This window comes from Chenopodium album, chromosome 3 (genome assembly GCF_948465745.1).
Source record: "Chenopodium album chromosome 3, dcCheAlbu1.1, whole genome shotgun sequence".
Lineage (NCBI taxonomy): Eukaryota > Viridiplantae > Streptophyta > Magnoliopsida > Caryophyllales > Amaranthaceae > Chenopodium > Chenopodium album.
In genome coordinates, this window is record NC_137836.1 from 11,548,564 (window position 1) to 11,554,250 (window position 5,687).

Genomic DNA, 5,687 nt, shown 5'->3' on the forward strand with positions numbered 1-5,687 from the left:
TCGTTAAGGGGTGTAACCTTCACCTCATGAACGGTTTACAAGTTCCTTAAAAACTTGTTGGCGACTCTTTTGCTCTATCTTCTTCCCTTTTTGACGCCACCGTACTTTAGTGTATGATCACAGTGGGGTTCAAGCTAGTGGGATTTAAAGGCTTGAAGTTATTCCCCACAGTCGTGCACTACTTTTTGACCGTATTTTAGGGTAGTCTTGTTTTTTGTGTCGTTTTTTTTTCGGAGTAAGTCGGATAGTATCCTCCCATATATATTTTTTTTTAAATAAACAAATTGAATTTCAAAATTATAGATTTTTTTTAAAATTCATTTTTTTTTATCCGGATGGGTTAAGGTTAAGTTTGTTCATTAAAGGTGTGTTTGTTTCGGTGTCACATCACTTGGTCAAGAAGCTGGGGTAGATTGTTACGGTTCAAGTCAATACCTCAACAACCTCTTATACCAAAGAGGCGTACAAGGAAACCACCACAATCATCTCCACAAGATCCATCTCCAGTCTACTTTCAACCAATGTCTACTAAGGAAGACATCAAGAACCTCAACAAGACAATTGAAAAGTTGTCTAACATGATGCAGACACTCACCACTAGAGTCAGCACGGTAGAGCAAGACAATCAAAACAATGTCACTACAGCTACAATGGACAAGATTAAGGAACACATGAGCTGGAGCAAGATTTCTGAAGAATTCACTTATGTGGAACAGCCTGTCACCTCTTCGTCCATAAGGGACAAGCTTCCTGAGAAGTTTTCCACTGCTGACATTCCCAAATTTAAGCCTACTGATAATCCGCTTTTCCATTTGAAGGCTTTTTCTGCAACTATGGCTCTTAAGGGAGTAGATGTGACACTCTTTCCTACAGTGTTCCCTCTTTCCTTGGAGCATGTCTGTCAACAATGGTTCTACTCTTTGGAATCCAAACATGTCGCGACCTGGGAGGATGTTGCTGAAAGCTTTATGAATCGTTACAAGTGTAACATTGAATCCAAGACTTCTGAACGTGAACTCTCCATTCTCAAACAAAAAGAGAATGAAGGCTTCACCACTTACTTAAGCAGTTGGAGGGAAACAGCCGCGCTCTTGGTGGATCCCCCCAAGGAGAAAGAAATGGTTTGCTTGTTCATTGCCAATCTGACTCATAAGTACAAGAAACACTTGAAGTTTCTGCCTCTGAGTACCTTTGAAGCTGTATTCGATATTGGGATTAATATCGAAGATGAACTGATGAAGACTGCTGGTAGCAACAATAATAACAGCACTTGGAAAAACAAGAAGAACGACACTCCTTCTTCTTCGTCTTCCAAGCCCAATAATGCTACCAATAATATCAATATCAATGATGTGCTAGCTCTTAATGCTCCTCCTCAAAGATTCCAAAGGCAAAGGAGGGTTTATACGCCTTTGTGAATGACTTATGATGCTGCTTATGACCGTTTGCATGGTCAAGGACTGATTATGCCAATTGGACCATTTCCAGAACCTCGACCAGAGAATAGGACCGCTAGCTATGACCCCAATGCTTATTGCAAGTTTCATCAAGGCAAGGGCCATAATACTGAGAAGTGTTGGAGGTTGAAAGATGCGATCCAAGACCTAATTGATGTTAATCAACTTCTTGTCCCTCCAGGGGGCAAGAAGCCTAACATTCAAACAGGTCCTCTTTCTGATGCTTTGGCTATCATGGGAGATGAAGTCTCCTTTGATCCATCAATACTCATTTAACCTGTAAATGAACCTCTGCCGGAAGTTGTATTTGTCTCGAGTTCTGAAGAAGTGAATGGAATTTGGGATAGTGACAATGAAGACGTCTATCTCAAGGATATAGCCTGTTCATCTCTTGGCACAAGTGAAGATGTTTGGGGAGACTTTGAGGTCAAGGTTCTCACCAGAAGTGGACGGTTGCAACAACCTAGTCCACCTCCACCTCCACCACAATCACATCCAATAGTTGATCCCATCGACCCTATGAACAGCGATGTGGTCAAACAATTGCAAAAGACCAAGGTGGAGATGAATGTATGGAAGCTTTTGGCCACCTCCCACGAGCATCGAAAGGCTGTAATGAATGCTCTGGTGAAAATAGGAGTTGATGATGACATGACTCCTCAAGGACTGGTAAACTTTCTCACTACTGAATTGCCAAGTACTAGCAATCTGATTTTGTTTTCTGACAAGGATCTGCCCCCGGAAGGGGACCAACATAATAAGGCCTTACACCTCACTGTGGTGTGTAGGCAGATGAATGTTCCTATGAGCCTGGTTGATAATGGCTCTGCAATCAATGTGTGCCCACTCCGTACTGCAAAGAAGTTGAGCATACAGAATAAAGAACTGACTCCTTCCACTCAAGGGATTCGCGCTTATGATAATACTCGCCGTCAAGCCGTGGGTACTATCATACTAAATGTAACTACTGGGGCCATTGAACGTCGCACTAAGTTTCAGGTGGTAGACATTAAGGCCTCCTTCAATCTGTTGTTAGGACGCCCTTGGCTTCATGAGCTAAAGGCGATTCCATCATTGCTGCACCAGAAAGTGAAAGCCATAGTTGGAGGGGTTCCAATTACCATTGATGTCTCTCCTATGCGCATTCAAGTTATCGACACTCCTATCGTCCATGTCGAACATGACGAAGAAGACGAAGATCTTTGGGGGTTTTCACTCGATGATGTTCTCGTAATTGAAGAAGAGGAAAAGTGCCATCTCGACTTCGATCCCTATTCAAACACCAATATTAATGCCATTCTGAAGAAGCAAGGACATTTCCCCGGAATGACCCTCGGACTCAAAAAGAAAATGGCTGAATTTTGGGGCTATCCTGGTGCACTCAAGAAGGATACTTTTGGCTTGGGATTCAAGCCAACAAAAGAAGATGTGAAACAAGCTCTCTTGAAGATGAAGGCTTGTAACAACACTCGAATCATGAAGACGGAAATGGCCATGGATCCATATCCATTAACCCTCAATGGCCAGTACATCAAGGAAGGGGAAGACTTCCCATGCTATGAATTCCCTGAGCAATTTGTCTACGATGGGAAGCGTGAAATAGGATTCGAGATGTTCCTCGATTGTGACTTTCTTGATGAAGACGAAGAGCTCTTCACAACTGAGAAACCAGCTAGCCCGAAATCTGATGATCTAGGCATCACCCTGCTTTTTGGAATGGAGAAGAATGAGTCTAAGCCCGTCTGCAATGATAATTCCGAGCTCGTTCAAGCTGTTATAGCAAACAAGGATTTTGAACCTTCCGAGTTAATCGTCCAAGCTGATAATATTTCAAGGGGATGGCGCAAGACATTGAGGATCACTACGCCAAGTGGAGAGAAGTTGGAAATAACCGCTGGCGAAGGTCCTATGTTTGATGAGTCTGAGTCGTCTGGGTCCCAGTCCGAGTCTGATTCTAAGTCTGTAGACGATTCCTTAGAGTCTGAGGCCGACCCTCTTTCTACTATAGAGTTCAATCCTGAGTCTCTTGTTGAGTCATCTCTTTCTAGTCCCGGTGAGGCCGCAGCTGACCTTGCCCCTCTTGATGTATTAGCCAATGAATTTAATAAAATGAGTACCTTTGCTTACGATGCGTGTCATTCCCCTAACCCTGATCAATATTTCTTTGCTAATGATAAAAATGACAAATAAATAATAAAAGCAATGGAAGAACACGAAAATAAAACAGCAGTTATTGAAGATACAGAAACAGTTAACATTTCCAATGATACGACTGTTAAAGAAGTAAAAATCGGATTAACACTAAGTCAAGATGAACGCAAAGAGCTAATTAACTTGCTTAGTGAATTTGTTGATGTATTTGCTTGGTCATACCAAGATATGCCAGCAATTGACAGAGATATAGCACAGCATACGATACCCCTCATTCCAGGTATGAAACCTGTCAAACAAAAGTTGCGCCGTATGAAACCGGATGTGGCTCTCAAAATCAAAGAAGAGATCAGAAAGCAGTTGGCCGCAGGTTTTATTAAAGTATCCAAGTATCCAGAATGGATAGCAAATGTGGTTCCAGTTCCAAAGAAGGATGGAAGGGTCAGAATGAGTGTTGATTACAGGGACCTCAATAAAGCAAGCCCAAAAGATGGGTTCCCTCTACCTCACATTGACATTCTGGTCGATAACACAGCAAAACATGCACTCCTATCATTCATGGACGGTTACGCCGGATATAATCAAGTATTAATGGCTGAAGAAGATATGGAGAAAACGACATTCATCACACAATGGGGTACATATTGCTATACGGTAATGCCATTCGGGTTGAAAAACGCGGGTGCCACCTACCAAAGAGCAGCTACAGCATTGTTACATAACATGATGCACAAAGAGGTGGAGGTCTATGTCGATGATATGATCGTTAAGTCCAAAGATCGCCCAGGCCATATCATTGCACTTCGCAATTTCTTTGAAAGACTCTGCAAGTACAACATGAGATTAAATCCAGCAAAGTGTGCATTCGGAGTCACGTCAGGAAAATTACTTGGATATGTGGTTAGTTCTCTAGGGATTGAAATAGATCCCACAAAAGTAAAGGCGATTATAGCCATGCCACCGCCCAAGAATGAGAAGGAGATTCGAGGTTTCATTGGAAGGTTGCAATATATAAGTAGGTTCATATCAAAGCTCACAGCGATATGTGAACCTATATTCAAGAAGCTTAAGAAAAATGTCCCAGACACATGGGATGACGATTGCCAAAAGCTTTCGACAAAATCAAAGAGTACCTAGCAAACCCACCCGTGCTAGCGCTAGCAATACCTGACTTTCCTTTGCGACTCTACCTTACGGTCACACGAGAAACAATGGGGGCAATGCTAGCACAAGATATTAAAAGCAAGGATAATGCAATCTACTACTTGAGTAAAAAGCTTCAAGGATATGAGACACGATACAGACCACTTGAAAAATTGTGCCTCGCACTTGTGTGGGCCGCACAGAAACTAAGACATTACATGCTCACTCATACAGTTCATGTCGTGTCCAAGATGGATCCTCTCAAATACTTGTTCGAAAAAGCAACGCTCAATGGCAGATTATCAAGATGGATAGTCAATCTTGCTCAGTTTGACTTGAAATTTGTACCACAAAAAGCCATCAAAGGTTCTGCGGTTTCTGACTTCTTAGCAGACTTTTCGCTAGAAGAAGTTGAGAAAGAAGAAGATGAGTACGATTTCCCTGACGAAGATTTACTCATGACCGAAGATGATAGGTGGACGCTCTATTTCGATGGAGCTTCAAACCAAAAAGGATGTGGTGTAGGAGTCTTGATTGTATCACCCAATGAAGAGCACATCCCAATTTCCATGAAGCTCGACTTTGATGTCACCAACAATGCCGCAGAATATGAAGCATGTATTTTGGGGTTAGAAACAGTCGTCGCCTTGGGCATTAAGAAACTCAGAATCTACGGTGATTCTTCACTAATCATTAACCAAATCTCTAAGAGATGGAAAGTGAGAAGTGAAAGCCTCGCTACGTATCAAGCTCATTTAGAAACTCTCACGGAGCAACTAGATGAAGTGGAATATACGTATTTGTCAAGAGAAGAAAACCAATTCGTCGATGCACTAGCTAAATTAGCATCAATGGTGCGAATTCCAATGGATACAATTAGAATGTCTTTGACCATAGAAAGAAGATATGAGCCGGCTTATGTTCACGCACTCGACG